The sequence below is a fragment of the Rhinoraja longicauda genome, chromosome 4, assembly GCF_053455715.1.
Source record: "Rhinoraja longicauda isolate Sanriku21f chromosome 4, sRhiLon1.1, whole genome shotgun sequence".
Lineage (NCBI taxonomy): Eukaryota > Metazoa > Chordata > Chondrichthyes > Rajiformes > Arhynchobatidae > Rhinoraja > Rhinoraja longicauda.
The window spans coordinates 74,998,756-75,020,153 of record NC_135956.1 but is presented as its reverse complement, the minus strand read 5'-3'; the positions used below and the strand labels follow the sequence as shown (position 1 = coordinate 75,020,153).

General features: G+C 44.2%; 1 protein-coding gene across 1 annotated transcript in view; it reads right to left on the bottom strand.

Moving 5' to 3' along the window:
• LOC144593200 (piezo-type mechanosensitive ion channel component 2-like) overlaps positions 1-21,398 on the bottom strand; it is a 482,240-nt gene that overhangs the window by 436,702 nt on the left and 24,140 nt on the right. The window lies entirely within an intron of this gene.

Sequence of the window (21,398 nt, the reverse complement as noted above, 5' to 3'; positions counted from 1 at the left end):
CACCTTGTTAAAATAATATTTTTTTGCAAAGTCTTAAGCTGTTTTGAGGCTCGCTGAGTCATCGCAAGAATGCGGTTGTGCGTTTTAAGTATAATTTTGGAATTGTGTTGAAACCTAAAGCGTAGCTACAGGGACAAAAATGTGCGCTCAGAGCATCTGCTGGTATTTTGCAATTGTACTGTGAAGAATTAGCCTTGGAGACCAAGCAGTCTCCAGGTTGGCATTAAACCAAAAGCAAACAGAAACTCCTGATCACACAACGACCTGTCAGTTCAGCTAATCTGTTTGGTTGGGCAGCACACAGTCAAGTTACTGGATGGAATGCCATGTGGGGACAAGATGTTGGGACGTCAATGGGAGGGAAAGAGCAAAAAGAAAAAATCTCTCCCTCTGTTCGACTGGCGGCTTTTGTTTACCAGTCGGGCAGCAGCAGAAAAGTGGGAGTAGAATTGGAATTTGACCATAGTGCAAGTCACAAGCTCCGAGGAAAAATCAGCAGCTGCTTCACAAACCACCGGCCTCCCATTTGACACAGAGAACAGTGCCAGGTCACCCTGGATTCAGCCAACTGCCCCAAACTGGTGCCCGCCCACCCATTCATGGATGGTCAAACACACTGGCCCTCCCTGCACGCAAAGTGAAGCAGCTCAGTTCAGTTTAGTTTATCGTCACGTGCACCAAGCTGCCGTGAAAGGCTTGTGTTGCGTGCTCACCAGTCAGTGGAAAGACAGTACATGATGACATTCGAGCCATTCACAGTGTACAGATGCATGATAAAGGGAATAATGTTTAGAGCAAGATAAAGCCAGTAGAGTCCAATCCAACACAGTCCGAGGGTCTCCAATGCGGTAGACAGTAGCTCAGGACTGCTCTCTAGTTGTGGTAGGATGGTTCAGTTGACTGATAACAGCTGGGAAGAAGCAGTCCCTGAATCTGGAGGTGTGCGTTTTCAAACTATATCTTTTGCCCGATGGGAGAGGGGAGAAGAGGGGAGAAGATGGAGTGGCCAGGGTGCAACACATCCTTGATTATGCTTCTGGACTTGCCGATGCAGCGTGAGGTGTAAATGAAGTCAGTGGAAGGGAGGTTGGTTTGTGTGATGGATTCATTGGCATATCCCATGGTACTCTCTCAGTCTGTTTAGTTTAGTTTGATTTGCCTTCGTTTATTTTAGTTTATTTTGTTTTAGTTTGTTTTAGTTTAGTTTAAACATAGAAAAACATAGAAAAATAGGTGCAGGAGTAGGCCATTCGGCCTTTTGAGCCGTTTAGTTTAGTATAGTTCAGTTTAGAGTTACAGCGTGCAAACAGGCCCTTCAACCCACCGAGTCTGTGCCGACCAGCGATCTAGCATTATCACTAGCATTATCTAGCCAGTACACTAGCATTATCCTACACACGAGGGACAATTTTAATTTTTTTTTACCGGCTAATTAACCTACAAACTGCAAATCTTTGGAGTGTGGCAGGAAACCGGAGCACCCGGAGAAAACCCACGCAGTCTCAGGGAGAACGTGCAAACTCTGTACAGACAGCACAGGGCCTGTTGCTGAGATGTACTGTTCCTCTTTTAAGTTTATCTTCAATTCCGACACCAAATTCAATGATGCATCTAATTGTTGGCACTTCGCTGATCCTCACACTTGCCTTAAAGCTCAACCTTAAAGCTCTGCACTCTCGTGTTGGGCACCCTGGGAAAAAAAAGTCCTGACTGTCTACCCTCTCTATGCCTCTCATCATTTTATATACAGTTCTAACAAGTCTCCCCTCAATCTCTGACATTCCAGAGAAAATAATCCGTCTGTCCAATCTCTCCTTGTAGCAGAAACCCTCTAACCCAAGCAGCATTCCAGTAAACCTCTTTTGAAGACTTTCCAAAGCCTCCACATCTTTCCTGTAACGTGCAACCAGAACTGCATGCAATACTCCAAATGCAGCCTAACCAAAGTCTTATCGAGCTGCATCATGAATTCCTGACTCTTATACTCAATATCCCAGCAATGAAGGCAAGCGTACCGTACACCTTATTTACCATCCTATCTACTTGTGCTGCCACCTTCAGTGAACAATGCACTTGGATTCCAAGGGCGGCACGGTGGCGCAGCGGTAGAGTTGCTGCCTTACAGCGAATGCAGCGCCGGAGACGCAGGTTCGATCCTGACTACGGGCGCCATCTGTACGGAGTTTTCTACGTTCTCCCCGTGACCTGTGTGGGTTTTCTCCGAGATCTTCGGTTTCCTCCCACACTCAAAAGACATACAGGTTTGTAGGTTAATTGGCTGGGCAAATGTAAAAATTGTCCCTAGTGGGTGTAGGATAGTGTTAGTGTGCGGGGATCGCTGGGCGGTGTGGACCCGGTGGGCCGAAGGGCCTGTTTCTGCGCTGTATCTCAAAATCTCAACAACAAAAAAAAATCCCACTGCATATCAATGCTGTTATGGGTCTTGCCATTGTTAGTTAGTTTAGTTTATTGTCACATGTACCAAGATACAGTGAACAGCTTTTTGTTGCGTGCTATCCAACAACTATGTATTCTGTAAACTCCGTTCAACCTCCCAAAGTGCAACACTTCACACTTGCTCCTGTTAAACTCAATCTGCCATTTCTCCGCCCATTTCAGCAGCCGATCTATATCCCGCTTTGTCTTCTGGGACGGCATTTCTCACTGTCTACAGGTACTCCAATTTTATTGTCAGCAGATTTACTCACCGACCCATCTACATTTACATCCAAGGTGGACACAAAATGCTGGAGTAACTCAGCGGGTCAGGCAGCATCTCTGGAGAGAAGGAATGGGTGACGTTTCGGGTCTGGACCCTTCTTCCCCTGACATCAGTCTGAAAAAGGGTCTCGACCTGAAACGTCACCCATTCCTTCTCCCCAGAGATGCTGCCTGACCAGTTGAGTTACTCCAGCATTTTGTGTCTACCTTCGATTTAAACCAGGATCTGCAGTTTTCTTTCCTACATTTACTTCCAAGTCATTTATATCTACATATCAATTGTGAAGGATTGTATTGTAATTTAAATGCTCCAAATATTTTTTTTAAAGTTTGCTTTGAAAAATTGTTTAATATTTTGGTGATCTGAGCTGAAAGAATTGCAAGTTATTTATTACACATGCCCCAGGATTTTCTTTGGGCTTTTGTACTGTGAAGTGTGATGATTGGAACGGGGAATGGTGATCCTGGGAGAACAAGCTTAGTGCTTGGGTGTGTCTCCTTAAACAGTGAGCCTAAAGAATTCATAACGTGCAGCCTCGGGTCAAAACCATGAAGTGGGCTTGGAAATGTAATTCATTGGCAAATTATGTATAGAAATTGAAATCAAATGACAGAAAGTGAAGGGTAATTAAGGACAAGAAAAAGAAACAAGATACAGAAAGCATAAAGATTAAAATTTCTGCATCGTTTTTCTCCTTGTTTAGTTTAGTTCAGAGGTACAGGGTGGAAACAGGCCCTTCGGCCCACCAAGTCTACTCTGAACCAGCGATACCCGTACATTAGCACTATCCTACACTCTGCGGACAATTTACAATCTTTGTCAAAGCCAATTAACCTGCAAACCTGTACGTCTTTAGAATATGGGAGGAAACTAACTGGAGCACCCGGAGAAAATCCATGCGGTCACGGAGAGAACGTGCAAACTCCGTACAGACAGCACCCATGGTCAGGACCGAACCCGGGTCTCTTACGCTATTACGCAACAATGCTACCGCTGCGTACTATCCCCTCCCCCTTCTCAGTTCTCCCACTTGTTTTCCTGTCTCCTACTACATCCTATCTTTGTCCCGCCCCCTCCCCTGACATCAGTCTGAAGAAGGCGGCACGGTAGCGCAGCGGTAGAGTTGCTGCTTTACAGCGAATGCAGCGCCGGAGACTCAGGTTCGATCCTGACTACGGGTGCTGTACTGTAAGGAGTTTGTACGTTCTCCCCGTGACCTGCGTGGGTTTTCTCCGAGATCTTCAGTTTCCTCCCACATTCCAAAGACGTACAGGTATGTAGGTTAATTGACTGGGTAAAAATGTAAAAATTGTCCCTAGTGTCTATAGGATAGTGTTAGTGTGCGGGAATCACTGGGCGGTGCGGACTTGGTGGGCCGAAAAGGCCTGTTTCCGCGCTGTATCTGAAATATGAAATAATAAAAAAATAAAGGGTCTCAACCCCAAAACGTCACCCATTCCTTCTCTCCCGAGATGCTGCCTGACCAGCTGAGTTACTCCAGCATTTTGTGTTTACCTTCAATTGAAGCCGGCATCTGCAGTTTGTTTCCCTACACCTCGTGCATATATAAATATGCGTATAAATAATAAATATATAATAATCAATGATACAATACATTAATAACTTTAATACTAAGTAACCATAATAATGCAAGGCCATAGACTATCATGTTGCTGAGGTTAGTGTTGTGCAATGTCCACGAGCCCTAGGGTTGCTGGGAAGATGCTGTTCTTGAAATATTGAACAAAAAATTAAATAAAGACATTAAAATATTCTGGCTCAAGCACTTACTGTTTTCCACAGGGTCAGCAAACCTGTTCAAATGATTTCTGCTATGCCAACCCTCCCTTCCCTAAAGCAAAGTATATCTAATCCCTCCCTTCAAACGCACTGCTGCCTAATCCAGCAACAGAGTGGACAACCAGATGTGCCAACATCTGGTTTCACAAGTTCTGGGAGCAGAATTAGGCCATTCGGCCCATCAAGTCTACTCCACTATTCAATCATGGCTGATCTATATTTCCCGCTCAACCCTATTGTCCTGCTTTCTCCCCATAACCCTTGACGCCCGCACTAATAAAGAATCAGAATTTCCGCCTCAAAAATATCCATTGCCTTGGTCTCCACAGCTGTCTGCCAATGAATTCCACAGATTCATCACCCTCCGACTGAAGAAATTCCTCGTCCTCTCCTTTATGAAGGAACATCCTTTTATTCTGAGGGTATGGCATCTGGTCCAAGACGCTCCCACTAGTGGATACATTCTCTCCACATCCACTCTATCCAGGCCTTTCACTATTCGGCACGTCTCTTCCCCGTCATGGACTTCTGCATTTCAACACAGTTGTGCAGATATCCGACAGGGACTCAACAATTAATAACCTCTGGTAAGAAGGATTCAGTCCTGTTACAGACAGCCTCGTTCCCTTGCTCAGTCTGAAGAAGAGTCTCGACCTGTAACGTCACCCATTCCTCCTATCCTGCCTGTCCCACCGATTTACTCCAGCATTTTGTGTCTATCTTCCCTTGCTCTGAACCCTTGCCTGGTCTATCATTGAGGATGTCACTCCTGTCCACTCCCCATTGCCAATATCCACATTGCCAGAGTTCACAAAGACAGATGGTTAGAGACACAAGAGACGGCAGATGAGGGAATCTCGGGCAAAATACAAACTGCTGGAGGAACTCATCGGTTCAGGCAGCATTTGTAGACAGTCGGCGTATCGGTACGAGATCCTTCATCTAGAGTAGAGGGGAGATAGCCAGTGTGCAGAAGTGAGGCCGAGATGTGGGACGAGAGCTGGCAGGCCTTAGGATGACCCAGATGAGGAGGGGTTGAGCAGCAGATGGGGTCAGATAGATGGGAGGAAAGGGTGGAGATAGTGATAGAGGCTGGGAGATGATGTGGGGACAGTAACAGGCTGGAGATTGTGGAACTCATGTCAGAGTAGAACCAAATAAGGGAGGCAGGAGGGTGGGGCAGATGGGAACAGTGGTGGGAGGCGAAGAAACTGGGTGATGACGGGCAAGGGGAAGGGGTATCTACATAGGAAGGGGTGCAGGAGAGGACCTGGGTAGATCAGAAGCGGAGCAAAAGGATAAAGGAGCAGAGGGGGAGTGGGTTGGTTTAGATTAGTTTAGTTTATTGTCACGTGTACCGAGGTACAGTGATAAGCTTTTATTGTGTGCTATCTAGTCAGTGGATAGACAATACATGATTACAATCTAGACGTCCACAGTGTACAGATACTTGAGAAAGGGAATAATGCTTAATGCAAGATAAAGTCCAGGAAAGTCCGGTTAAAGATAAGCTGAAGTTCTCCAATGAGGTAGATAGTAGCTTGGGACCGCTCTCTAGTTGTTGATAGGGTGGTTCAGTTGCCTGATAACAGCTGGGAAGAAACTATTAAGGGGTTGGACATGTTAGAGGCAGGAAACATGTTCCCAATGTTGGGGGAGTCCAGAACCAGGGGCCACAGTTTAAGAATAAGGGGTAGGCCATTTAGAACAGAGATGAGGAAAAACTTTTTTAGTCAGAGAGTTGTGAATCTGTGGAATTCTCTGCCTCAGAGGGCAGTGGAGGCCAATTCTCTGAATACATTCAAGAGAGAGCTAGATAGAACTCTTAAGGATAGCGGAGTCAGGGGGTATGGGGAGAAAGCAGGAATGGGGTACTGATTGAGAATGATCAGCCATGATCACATTGAATGGCGGTGCTGGCTCGAAGGGGTGAATGGCCTACTCCTGCACCTATTGTCTATTGTCTATTGTTTATTGTCCCTGAATCTGGAGGTTTCACACTTCTGTACCTCTTGCCTGATGGGAGAGGGGAGAAGTGGGCGTGACCGGGGTGAGACTCATTCTTGATTATGCTGCTGGCCTTGCCGAGGCAGCGTGAACTGCTAAACATGAATTACCTACAAATGGATAATTCTGTGGTCTACCGTTGGGTTGTAATGTAGACTACCCATGCAGAAAATGAGGAAGTCTAATTAGGATTGACTCATCATTGTCTGGCAACCCATTTTAGAACATCAGCCACAGACCACAACTATTTCTGGTCGTTCTCCAGCATACATGTTTTCGAGTCTAAACTTCAACACAGATGGGATAATGAGTCAGAATATGATCCCTTTGAAACACAAGGGTTGGCTTCAATCAAAGCAAGACTATCAGCATAAGAGCATCTGTAAATAAATAAAAACACAGCCCTTCCAACTCTCATTGCCGGCAATATAATAATGGCTTTAAAAGTAAAACATTATCAAAGCAGAAAATCTAAAATAAAAGCCAACAATTCTGGGAATACTTGGCATACCACACATGACCAATTAAGAGTGGATGGAATTAATGTTTCAGATCAATGACTGTTCATCAGAACTGTTTTGAATAGTTTATTTTGATGAAAGCCATTTCACTGTCGTCCTGCTTGGTTTCCCTGTTTGTATCCACTTATTATCACTTTCTCCACAGCCAACAATGGACCATTGTGGGCTCCACCTTTCCTTGATCATCATTGCTCGCTTTGATTTGTTTATTTCATTTTTTCTTTGTACCTTTTCATACCTCTAGTTTCTCTCTCGCCTGATTCTCACTCTGAAGAAGGGTCTCGACTGCAATGTCACCCTATTCCTTTTCTCCAGAGACACTGCCTGACTCGCTGAGCTGCTCCAGTGTTTTGTGTCTATCTTTGACCTGAAAAGTTCCATCTCCTCTCCCTCGTGAGGGCGTGCAGCGTAGGTTTACTAGGTTAATTCCCGAAATGGCGGGACTGTCATATGTGGAACGACTGGAGCGACTAGGCTTGTATACACTGGAATTTAGATGAGAGGGGATCTTATCGAAACGTATAAGATTATTAAGGGGTTGGACACGTTAGAGGCAGGAAACATGTTCCCAATGTTGGGGGAGTCCAGAACAAGGGGTCACAGTTTAAGAATAAGGGGTAGGCCATTTAGAACGGGGACGAGGAAAAACCTTTTTCAGTCAGAAAGTTGTGAATCTGTGGAATTCTCTGCCTCAGAAGGCAGTGGAGGCCAATTCTCTGAATGCATTCAAGAGAGAGCTATATAGAGGTCTTAAGGATAGCGGAGTACGGGGGTATGGGGAGAAGGCAGGAACGGGGTACTGATTGAGAATGATCAGCCATGATCACATTGAATTGCGGTGCTGGCTTGAGGGGCCGAATGGCCTCCTCCTGCACCTATTGTCTATTGTCTATTGTTTCCCTACATGTGGGTGCTGATTGGTCTACTGAGTATTTCCAAGAGTTTTTCCTTTTTATATTTTCATTACTTTTATTTATTTTGTAGCAGCTGACTGAACAACCTTAGCAAGCTTATTCCTTGACTGAATTAGAGCCTTTAATGATGTTGCTGCCTGTAAGATTCTAATGATACCACATCACCTCCAGGCCCAATGATGTATCCCAACTAGTGACCAAATGGTTCATCAAATTGAGAATCAGAGATACAGCATGGAAACAGCTCCTTCAGCTCACACCGACCATCGATCACCCCCTCACACCAATTCCACGTTATCCCCAATTCTGCATCCACTCCCGACACAGTAGACAATAGACAATAGACAATAGGTGCAGGAGTAGGCCATTCGGCCCTTCGAGCCAGCACCACCATTCAATGTGATCATGGCTGATCATTCTCAATCAGTACCCCATTCCTGCCTTCTCCCCATACCCCCTGACTCCGCTATCCTTAAGTGCTCTATCTAGTTCTGCAGAGGCAGTTTACAAATGCCAATTAACTTGCAAACCTGCAAGTCTTTGGGATGTGTGAGAAAACCCACGCAGTCACAGGGAGAACGTGCAAACTCCACGCACACAGCACCTGAGGTCAGTATTGAACACGAGTCTCTGGCGCTGTGAGGCGGCAACACTACCGCTGCGCCATTGTGTCATCCTAATGACCAGATGAGAGCTGACAAGAAATAAACCCCAAATGGTATTGTTTTGGAAAGTATAGGTACAGGTCTGAGGACGTGTCTCGACCTGATGCGTCGCCTGCTTTTAGATAGGCACAAGGATATGCAGGGAATGGAGGGATGTGGACCACGTGCAGGCAGATGAGATCAGTTCAGCTGGGCACTATGTGCGACACAAACATCATGGGCCAAAGAACCCCCCTTCCTGTGCTGTCGTGTTTCATATTATTAACAGTGTCCAATTAACCTGCCAGCACATCCAACATTAATGCAAATCATTATTAAATAAATGGTGTTTTTAATAACTGGAAGTGCGCTATTGCTTTTACAGTTAGGATGTAAATCCAAAATGGCGTCCGTGCCGGAAGACTTTGGGTGCTAGTCACAGAAGTGGATCTGCAATCACGCATTACAATCGTTCCACTGGTTTAAATCTCTACTCCAACAACAGCATTTCTTACTTTAGCTATGCTCTTCTTAATCTCCTCTCAGATCTGTCATCAGAGACCCTCAGGCTGTCTTTGTAAGAAAATAACTGCAGATGCTGGTACAAATCGAAGGTATTTATTCACAAAATGCTGGAGTAACTCAGCAGGTCAGGCAGCATCTTTGGAGAGAAGGAATGGGCGACTTTTCGGGTCGAGACCCTTCTTCAGTCTGAAGAAGGGTCTCGACCCGAAACGTCGCCCATTCCTTCTCTCCTGACCTGCTGAGTTACTCCAGCATTTTGTGAATAAATACCTCAGACTGTCTTCGATCAGACTTAACTGGCTTTATCTTGCACTAACGTTATTCACGTTATTCCCTTTATCATGTATCTGTACACTGCGGACGGCTCGATTATATCATGTATTGTCTTTCCATTGACTGGTGAGCAGGCAACACAAGCCTTTCACTGTACCTCGGTACACGTGACAATAAACTAAATCCAAACTCAAACTCAAATTGCCAATATATAAATAAGAAATATAATAAATAAGGACATGCAGTTTACAAAAATATCTAATCAGTTAATTAATGTTAAAGGGATGCAACAAATTTGGAAGGCAAAGTGTAAGAAGAATGCTTCTGGGAAACTTAGTTTAAGTGTTGGTGTGATGTGATACTTAATTAAAATTTAAACCTATATATTTTGCAAGATTTAACGCTAAATTGGGCTTTCTCTTTACTGGATGTATAACAAATTCAAATGAAGTTTATGTGTGAAAGAAAAAATGCTCCCTTATCCTTGATATGACAAAGAAAACAAAAGGATAACTTGCAGTGAATAAAGGAAAGCCTTACATAACTTATTGTTTTAAAATATAGATCTATCAATGTCATATTAAAAATACATGCAGTATGAAAACAAAATTCAGCTAATTTGATTTGGAGTATGCAGATAGCAGTAATGTGGCTTTCATGACTAATAACATCAGTTAAAAATTCATTAACTTTTGCATAAAATTTGCAGTTTAAGTGTTTTTTTCTTTTGATGATGCACCTTAATTTGCAAGAGACTTATCTCATTGACCGTAAAGCACTTTAGATATTTTAAGATCGGAAAAGGAGTTGTATAATGACTAGTTGGCATTGATAGTGTAGACAGACTGAATCCTTTTACCAGGGTGGTAATGTCAAAACTAGTGGGTACAGTTAGACTCATAGAGTGATACAGTGTGGAAACAGGCCCTTTGGCCCAACTTGCCCACACTGGCCAACAGGTCCCAGCTACACTAGTGGGCACTTGCCCACCTGCCTGTGTTTAGACAATAGACAATAGACAATAGGTGCAGGAATAGGCCATTCAGCCCTTCGAGCCAGCACCGCCATTCAATGCGATCATGGCTGATCACTCTCAATCAGTACCCCGTTCCTGCCTTCTCCCCATACCCCCTCACTCCGCTATCCTTAAGAGCTCTATCCAGCTCTCTCTTGAAAGCATCCAACGAACTGGCCTCCACTGCCTTCTGAGGCAGAGAATTCCACACCTTCACCACCCTCTGACTGAAAAAGTTCTTCCTCATCTCCGTTCTAAATGGCCTACCCCTTATTCTTAAACTGTGGCCCCTTGTTCTGGACTCCCCCAACATTGGGAACATGTTATCTGCCTCTAATGTGTCCAATCCCCTAATTATCTTATATGTTTCAATAAGATCCCCCCTCATCCTTCTAAATTCCAGTGTATACAAGCCCAATCGCTCCAGCCTTTCAACATACGACAGTCCCGCCATTCCGGGAATTAACCTAGTGAACCTACGCTGCACGCCCTCCATAGCAAGAATATCCTTCCTCAAATTTGGAGACCAAAACTGCACACAGTACTCCAGGTGCGGTCTCACCAGGGCCCGGTACAACTGTAGAAGGACCTCTTTGCTCCTATACTCAACTCCTCTTGTTACGAAGGCCAACATTCCATTGGCTTTCTTCACTGCCTGCTGTACCTGCATGCTTCCTTTCATTGACTGATGCACTAGGACACCCAGATCTCGTTGAACTCCCCCTCCTCCTAACTTGACACCATTCAGATAATAATCTGCCTTTCTATTCTTACTTCCAAAGTGAATAACCTCACACTTATCTACATTAAACTGCATCTGCCATGTATCCGCCCACTCACACAACCTGTCCAAGTCACCCTGCAGCCTTATTGCATCTTCCTCACAATTCACACTACCCCCCAACTTAGTATCATCTGCAAATTTGCTAATGGTACTTTTAATCCCTTCGTCTAAGTCATTAATGTATATCGTAAATAGCTGGGGTCCCAGCACCGAACCTTGCGGTACCCCACTGGTCACTGCCTGCCATTCCGAAAGGGACCCATTTATCCCCACTCTTTGCTTTCTGTCTGTCAACCAATTTTCTATCCATGTCAGTACCCTACCCCCAATACCATGTGCCCTAATTTTGCCCACTAATCTCCTATGTGGGACCTTGTCGAAGGCTTTCTGAAAGTCGAGGTACACCACATCCACTGACTCTCCCTTGTCAATTTTCCTAGTTACATCCTCAAAAAATTCCAGTAGATTTGTCAAGCATGATTTCCCCTTCGTAAATCCATGCTGACTCGGAATGATCCCGTTACTGCTATCCAAATGCTCAGCAATTTCGTCTTTTATAATTGACTCCAGCATCCCCACCACTGATGTCAGACTAACTGGTCTATAATTACCCGTTTTCTCTCTCCCTCCTTTCTTAAAAAGTGGGATAACATTTGCTATCCTCCAATCCACAGGAACTGATCCTGAATCTATAGAACATTGAAAAATGATCTCCAATGCTTCCACTATTTCTAGAGCCACCTCCTTAAGTACTCTGGGATGCAGACCATCAGGCCCTGGGGATTTATCAGCCTTCAGTCCCATCAGTCTACCCAAAACCATTTCCTGCCTAATGTGGATTTCCTTCAGTTCCTCCATCACCCTAGGTTCTCCGGCCCCTAGAACATTTGGGAGATTGTGTGTATCTTCCTCAGTGAAGACAGATCCAAAGTAACAGTTTAGCTCGTCTGCCATTTCTTTGTTCCCCATAATAAATTCCCCTGCTTCTGTCTTCAAGGGACCCACATTTGCCTTGACTATTTTTTTCCTCTTCACGTACCTAAAAAAACTTTTGCTATCCTCCTTTATATTATTGGCTAGTTTACCCTCGTACCTCATCTTTTCTCCCCGTATTGCCTTTTTAGTTAACTATCCATATCCCTCCAAAACTGTCCTATCCAAGTACCTATCTAACTGTTTCTAAAATGTTGGAATAGTCCCAGCCTAAGCTACCTCCTCTGGCAGCTTGTTCCATACTCCCACCACCCTTTGTGTGAAAAAGTTACCCTTCAGATTCCTAGTAAATCCTTTCCCCTTCACCTTAAACCTATGCCCGCTGGTCCTCGATTCACCTACTCTGGGCAAGAGACTCTGTGCAACTACCCAATCTATTCTAAGGTCCGAGGGGAGGGAAGGTTAAAGATGTACGGGGTGAGTATTGTTTTTACACAGTGGGTGGTGGGGGCCTGGAAAGCACGCCCAGGTAGGTGGTGGAAGCAGAGACAATAGTGGCTTTTAAGAGGCTTTTAGATGGGCACATGGATATACAGGAATGGAGGGGTAAGGAGCACATGCAGGCAGATGGGAGTTCTTCAGTCTGAAGAAGGGTCTCAATAGACAATAGACAATAGCTGCAGGAGGAGGCCATTCGGCCCTTCAAGCCAGCACCACCATTCAATGTGATCATGGCTGATCATTCCCAATCAGTACCCCGTTCCTGCCTTCTCCCCAGACCCCCGTACTCCACTATCCTTAAGAGCTCTATCTAGCTCTCTCTTGAATGCATTCAGAGAATTGGCCTCCACTGCCTTTCGACGCAGTGAATTCCACAGATTTATAACTCTCTGACTGAAAAAGTTTTTCCTCATCTCTGTTCTAAATGGCCTACCCCTTATTCTGAAACTGTGGCCCCTGGTTCTGGACTCCCCCAACATTGGGAACATGTTTCCTGCCTCTGAAGTGTCCAACCCCTTAATAATCTTATATGTTTCGTTAAGATCCCCTCTCATCCTTCTAAATTCCAGTGTATACAAGCCTAGCTGCTCCAGTCTTTCAACATACGACAGTCCCGCCATTCTGACATCTCGACCCAAAACGTCACCCAATCCTTCTCTCCAGAGATGCTGCCTGTTCCGCTGAGTTACTCCAACTTTTTGAGTCTATCTTTGTTGAATTTGGCTTCATGTCATCATGCTCAGTACAGAGATTGTGGGCCGAAGGGCTTGTTTTGAACTGAGCTGTTCTAACTTTTATAAGGCCAAAATTAAAATATGACTTTGTCGCACAGTTATTCATAATCGTCCCATTAATCATCACGTCATGACTGGCTAGTTGAATCACTCCAGCACTTTAGACTTTAGAGATACTGTGTGGAAACAGGTCCTTCGGCCCACCAAGTCCGCGACGACCAGCGATCACCCCATACACTCGCACTGTCCCACACACTGGGAACAATATACAATTTACAAAGCCAATTAACGTACAAATCTGCATGTGTTTGTAACCGAAGTTTGAAACCGGAGCACCCGGAGAAAGCCCGTGCGGTCAGGGGGAGAATGTGCAGATGCAGTGCAGACAGCACCCATAAACACTGTGTCTTTTTGTTTTGCAAACCATCATCTGCAGTTCTTTGTTTCTACGTTAATTCGTGAACACAACCATTTCATTTTAAGCCACATATACTGGTGAGTAATTTTCTCTCAATAAAGCAACAATTAAGGGTTTGGACACGTTAGAGGCAGGAAACATGTTCCCAATGTTGGGGGAGTCCACAACCAGGGGCCACAGTTTTAGAATAAGGGGTAAGCCATTTAGAACAGAGGTGAGGAAAAACTTTTTCAGTCAGAGAGTTGTGAATCTGTGGAATTCTCTGCCTCAGAGGGCAGTGGAGGCCAATTCTCTGAATACATTCAAGAGAGAGCTAGATAGAGCTCTTAAGGATAGCGGAGTCAGGGAGTATGGGGAGAAAGCAGGAACGGGGTACTGATTGAGAATGATCAGCCATGATCACATTGAATGGCGGTGCCGGCTCGAAGGGCCGAATGGCCTCCTCCTGCACCTATTGTCTATTTTGCTGTTTTTAAATGTAATTCTTCCTGTTCTGCAGGGATGATTGGGATAGATAAAATAATCATTTTGATCCCTTTTTTTGGATCCGACATGTCCAAATAACAGACCAATGTGTCAACAGCCTGGCACAGTGAATGATCATTGCAAACCACAGCAACCTTTTCAGCTGTCTCAATCTCTAGAGCTCAATCTTCATTCCTTGCATTTTTACGTGAAGCTACAATACAGAGTGCCTGTGGATTTTATCATCCTCAGCTCAGGTCAGCTCTGCAGAGTTTATTTGGAACCCATTACACAAAAGTTGTCAAGACACAAGAGACTGCAGTTGCTGGAATCTTGAGCAAACTGCTGGAGGAACTCAGTGGGCCAGGCAGCATCTGTGCAGGGAAACGAACAGGAGACAATTTTTTTTTTGATTGAAAGATACAGCAGGCCATTTGGCCCATCGAGTCCACGCCGACCATCGATCACCCATTCACACTAGGCAGCAAAAGAATGGGGTTGAGAGAGAAAGATAGATTAGTCATGATTGAATGGTGGAGTAAACTTGGTAGGTCGAATGGTCTAACTCTTCTTCTATAACGTATGAACACTCGTTCTATGTTTTCCAACTTGCAGATCCGCAAACCAACTTCCCTTCCACTGGCTCCATCTACACCTCACGCTGCCTCAGCAAGTCCACCAGCATAATCAAGGATGCGTCTCACCCATCAGGCAAGAGATGCAGAAGTGTAAAAATGCACACCTGCAGATTCAGGGACAGTTTCTTCCCAGCTGTTGTCAGGCGACTGAATCATCCCATCACCAGCTGGAGTGGGGTCCTGACCCACCATCCACCTCATGGGAGACCTTCTTCTCACTGCTACCTTCAGGCAGGAGGTGCAGAGGCTTGAAATCGCACACCACCAGGTTTAGGAACAGCTACCTTCTTACAACGCAAAGTGCTGGAGGAACACAGCAGTTCAGGTGGCACTTCAGCACTTTGTGTTTTTTTGTAAGGTGCTGATTGATCTGCTGAGTTACTCCAGAACTTTTCTTCTTTGTTCGTGTTCTTTTTTGTAAACCAACATCTGCAGTTCCTTGTATCTCGACTTTCCTACATCCTTCAGGTTCTAGGACCAACCTGCACAGCCCTAACCCTACCTCGGCAACAGAACACCACAGACCACCTCTTGGATTTATGGATTTATTCTCCAAATGTGTTTTGCGCTAATGCCTTGTATTTTGCACTCTTTTTCATTTCACTGTCTTGCAGAATTTCTCTGTGAGTTATATACAATTTATCTACAATTTATATGGCATTTAATTACAATTTCTCTGTAATTTGTGTACAATTCATGTGTAATTTATGTGCAATTTATGTGTCATTTATATGCAATGCGTAATTTATGTACAATTTATTTGTAATTTATGTACAATTTGTGTGTGGTTTATGTATAAATTATGTACGATTTACATTTTTGTGCATTTGTCTCACTCCAGGCGACGAGGTTGCTGCTGCTGCTAGCAAGATTTTCAATGTACCTCTACCTCACCATACCTGTGCACATGACAATAAACTCGACTTGCCATGACTGATGCCAGAAACAAAGTGCTGGAGTTATTCAGCGGCCCAGGCAGCATCTGTGGAGGGAAATGGTCAGTCAACGTATCAGGTCGGACCCGTCCGCCGGACTGGATGAAGTTTATTTCTATGCTACTATCCGTTTCCCTCCACGGATGCTGTTGGCCCACTGAATTCCTCCAGCAGCTTGTTTTTTACTCCAGTTTCCAGCATTTCCAGTCTCTGGTGTCACCACTTAGCTAATGCTGTCAGCTTCAATCAGCGTTTTATTCAAATCCTTGCTGAGTATAAAATCGCCAAAATGTGATTCTGTACCATTGCTAAATAAACGATTGCTTAGAATCAAGCTTATTCTGTCTGTTTGGCCACATTTCTTTAACTACTGAAAGGACCAAAGCTATGGACCAAACAGAGCTAAAAGGGATTAGTGCAGATAAGCCAACAGCTTGATTCTGTACTACACTGAATCTGACTCTTGTTAATACCAATAAACAATTCTTTCTTCAGAACTTACACTCTTACCACTGAAATAACCATAGGTTCCCATTTTGAGGATGTACAGTAAGTAGCACAGCAGTTGAGTTACTGCCCTGCAGCACCATAGATCCGGGTTCGATCCTGACAACAGGTGCTGTCTGTTTGGAGTTTGTACATTCTCCCTGAGACCACGTGCGTTTTCTTCAAGTGCTCTGGTTTCCTCCCATTCTCCAAAGACAGTAAAGGTTTGTAGGTTAATTGGCTTCTGTAAAATTGACCCTAGTGCGTGTAGGATAGTGCTAGTGTACCGGGTGATCGCTGGTTGGCAATGACTTGTTTGCCCGAAGGCCCTGTTTCCACGCTGTATCACTAAAGTCTAAAGAGGACTTGAATAAATGTTACCATTGACTGAAGCTGACCATTCAACGTTCTCCAAATCCATAGTATACTTTGATCCGAACTTGTTATGAACTGGCTTATAACCAAACAGTTTGTGAATTCCACTCAGTGAAAAAATTGTTCCACGCTGCTTTCCTCCCACATTCCAAAGACGTGCAGATTTATAGGTTAATTGGCTTCCGTAAATAGCCCCCAGTGTGCAGGATGTGCAAGTGGGATAACATCGAACTACTGTACGGGTGCTCGATGGTCAGAATGGATTCAGTGGGCCAAAGGGCCATGCTGTTCCTCCAAACTAAACTAAGCTAATATGCTCAGGAGGTACGGTTAGACAGAGAGATCAAGAAAGAGGAGTTTAGTTTATTGCCACATGCAAGAGGTACAGTGAAAAGCTCTTTTGTTTTATGCTATCCAGTCAGTGTAAAGACTATACATGCGTAGGATGGAGAGGTGTCAGAGTGAATTTGAGAGCAGGGTGGAAGTTAGTGGTGACGTTAATAAAGTCCATGAATGATCCCGACCCGAAGCATCACCGATCCATTTTGTTCCAGAGATGCTGCCTGACCTACTGCGTTCATAGAGCTTCACAGTTGAGGTTAGCATTGTGCAACGTTCAGGATCCTGATGGTTGTTGGGAAGAAGCTGTTCTTGAAGCTTATACCTTCTCCCAATGGCAGGAATGAAATGAAAGTGTGGCCATCAAATGAGAGGGAGAACAGCAGGCACAGTATTCCTCACTTTGCTCTTTGGCTTCACTGAGGCAGAAAATTAGCGAGGCACGTAATCTATCAAATTCTCAATTCTCACTCCTAATAGTCCCTGTCATTTCTCTTTTTGTACTTTCTGAAAGGTTACTGGCTCCAGTATAGTTCTCCTGCGAGTTTCAATAGGAAGGAAATCATTAAACAAAAATCTTCCATGTATCGTCCTTTCCTTAAACCAGACTATCCGTCTCATCTTGACTTTCCTCTTTTATAATGGGATCACTTTAGGCATGTAGTCAAAATCTATTTGTTTTCCTTTAATTACCCAGAATGCCATATTTAGTTGTGCATGCTGAAAAGAATATTTTTTTTCATAAGAAGATTTACTTTTCTCTAGTTGGTGTAACCCAGTGGCCAGGCAGCATCTCTGGAGAAAAGGAATAGGAGACGTTTTGGGTCGAGACCCTGCTTCAGTCTCAATCCAAAGCGTCACCTATTCTTTATCTCCAGAGATGCTGCCTGATCCGGTGAGTTACTCCAGCATTTTGTATCTATCTTTGTGTAGGAAAATAACTGCAGATGCTGGTTTAAATCAAAACGTAGACACAAAGTGCTGGAGTAACTCAGCGGGTCAGGCAGCATCTCAAGAGAGAAGGAATGGGTGACGCCCATTCCTTCTCTCCTAAGATGCTATCTGCTGAGTTACTCCAGCATTTTGTGCCTACCTTGTATCTATCTTTGGTTTAAATCAGCATCTGCAGTTCCTTCCTACACAAATTAGACATGCATATGTCTGCATAAAGGTTGGCAAGGCTCATTAATTTATTTTCCTATTTTTCCAAACCGATTTCCAATTATGACACTATTCAAAGATATTTAATTATTTTTTGCATTATTATTGACACAGTGGTGCAGCTGGTAGAGCTGCTGCTTCACAGCGCAAGAGACCCAGGTTCAATCCTGACTATGGGTACTGTCTGTACAGAGTTGTATATTCTCCCTGTGACCATGTGGGTTTTCTCCAGGTGCTCCGGTTTCCCTCCACATCCCAAAGATGTGCGGGTTTGCAGGTTGTTTGGCCTCTGTAAATTGCTCCTTGCAGTGGATGCAAAAGAGGGATAGCATAGTCTAATGTGAATGGGTGATCGATGCTTGGCATGGTGGGCCGAAGGGCCTGTCTCCATGCTGTATCGCTCAAAATAAAAAACTATAAAATAAAAATAAAGGTCGCATCATTGATAGAATGGCATCTAAAATGGATTCCATGTGCAGTTATATTGGACGAATTGGCCCAAAGGGCCTGTTTCTGTGCTGTATGACTCTATGCCTCCTTAAAAACCCTCTTGGAATCCACCTGTTTGGGTAAGCCATTGATCATTTACACAGAGGCATATAGTGTGGAAACAGGTCCTTGGGCGCAAGTTGCCCACACCGGCCAACATGTCCATCTACACTGCCTGCGTTTGGCCCATATCCCTCTAATCCTGTCCTATCCATGGACCTGTCCAAATGTTTCTTAAACTTTGCGATACTACCTGCCTCAACTACCTGCCCCGGCAGCTCGTTCCATACACCCACTACCCTCTGTGTGAAAAGGTTACCCCTCAAGTTCCTGTTAAGTCCCCCCCCCCCTCACCTTAAACCTCCAACGGGTGCTGTCTGTAAGGAGTTTGCACATTCTCCCTGTGACCTGCGTGGGTTTTCCCCGGGATCTCCGGTTTCCTCCCACACTCCAAAGACGCACAGGTTTGTAGGCTAATTGGCTTGGTTTAATTGTAAATAGTCCCTAGCGTGTGTAGGATAGTGTTAGCGTGTGGGGATCACTGGTCGGCACGGACTCAGTGGGCTGAAGGGCCTGTGTCCGTACTGTACCCCTAAACTAAATTAAACTAAGGAGCATAAAAACATGGGTGCGGACCGGGTGAGTAAAGCAGCCCGCTTCTGTCCTGTAAATTCTGTTAAATATCGCACCATGGTAAATCAATTGTAACACCTGGTAAAGTTCATTGAACTTACTTCATGTTTTTTTGGCATTTTGCCTCAATTTCTGCTTCATACTTCTTTTCTATTTGACCTTTGGCGCTGTCTGGTTTTTAAAAATCATTTTACCGTGGAAATCCCTAAATTCATATAATTGATCTCATCTTATTTCTTCACGAAGCACTTTGCCGTGTCATCTGAACCTTTGAAAGCAATTCAAAGTTAAAACTGATTTTTGTTCCCTATTGCCAAGATGTCAGGAAAATGCTCAACAATCTGCGAGTCGTTCAGCTCGATTTTAAAGTTAATCTTATTTGCATTTTTCTTTTTGCATATTTACTCTAAAGTTGGAGGTCACAGCTGTTTTATGGCTACAATGATACAAGCCAAGAAGAATTGCTTTCCCCCTGTGGAACCTAAAAGCTTATACTTGTAAAATCACTGCGATAACAACCAAATGCATTTCATCACAATCCAGTGAACCTTAAAATTGATAATTCAGTATCAGTGCTTCGTATCATTGAGTCATGCAATGATACAAAAGAACGAGGAACAGCACCTCATATTTCGCCTGGGCAGCTTGCAGCCCAGTGGTATGAACATCGACTTCTCCAACTTTAGATTGTCCCTCTGTCCCTCTCTTCCCCTCCCCCTTCCCAGATCTCCCTCTATCTTCCTGTCTCCACCTATATCCTTCCTTTGTCCCGCCCCCCTGACATCAGTCTGAAGAAGGGTCTCGACCCGAAACGTCACCCATTCCTTCTCTCCTGAGATGCTGCCTGACCTGCTGAGTTGCTCCAGCATTTTGTGAATAAATACCTTCGATTTGTACCAGCATCTGCAGTTATTTTCTCAAAAGAAAGAGGAGGTAATTCAGTGTACCATTCCTCTCTTGGCTCTTTGAAAGTATCATCATGAGTTTCTCTGCTCTTCTACTCTTTGTCTCGTATCAATCCGACTCCACTGTTCACCTGGTGTACAGTTGCCTCTGGACATTTCGTGGGCTTGTCATCCCAGGGTCTGTATGAATGTGACACCCTCTACAAGGAACCTGGAACATCTGCAAAGAGCCTTTTTCAAACAATTTAAAATGAAGAATCCCCCTGTGCAACAATGCAGAAAGGAAAACAGAGGAGTTCTATTAGCACCATTGCACAGGAAGGAAAGCACAGACAATGGGGGGGATATAAATGAAAGAACTGACAGAAAATATGCTTTTTTTTCCCTTAAATCTACACCAATTTTCTTCTCAAACTCTATGAATTAGCTTCCACGAGCTTTTCAAGAACATGTATCCTAAATCAAGAGTCAATATGTCCCAAAACAGAACAATGAAAGTCTCACTTGCAGCAGCACAACAGATATGTAGCACTCTGTAAAACCCATTATAAACAACAACAAAGTTCAGTATATATGAAAAATAACAACAGATATACATAGAAACATAGAAAATGGGTGCAGGAGTAGGCCATTCAGCCCTTCGAGCCAGTACCGTCATTCAATATGATCATGGCTGATCATCCAAAATCAGTACCCCCATTCCGGCTTTTTCCCCATATCCCTTGATTCCTTTAGCTCTAAGAACTAAATCTAACTCTCTTGAAAACATCCAGTGAATTGGTCTCCACTGCCTTCTGTGGCAGAGAATTCCACAGATTCACAACTCTCTGCGTGAAAAAGTTTTTCTTCATCTCAGTCCTAAATGGCCTACCCCTTATTCTTAAACTCTGAACCCCTGGTTCTGGATCCACCCCAACATCAGGAACTTTTTTCCTGCATCTAGCTCGTTCAATCCTCTAAGAATTTTATATGTTTCTATAAGATCCCTTCTCAGCCTTCTAAATTCCAGCGAATAAGCAGACAATAATAGTGCAAAAATAATGTCCCCAAGTCTATATAGTTCAGAGCCTATTTGGAGTTTACTGTGTTTAATAGCCTGATAGTGTCATAGAGTCATACAGCGTGGAAACAGGCCCTTCGGCCCAACTTGCCCACACCGACCAACATGTCCTATCTACACT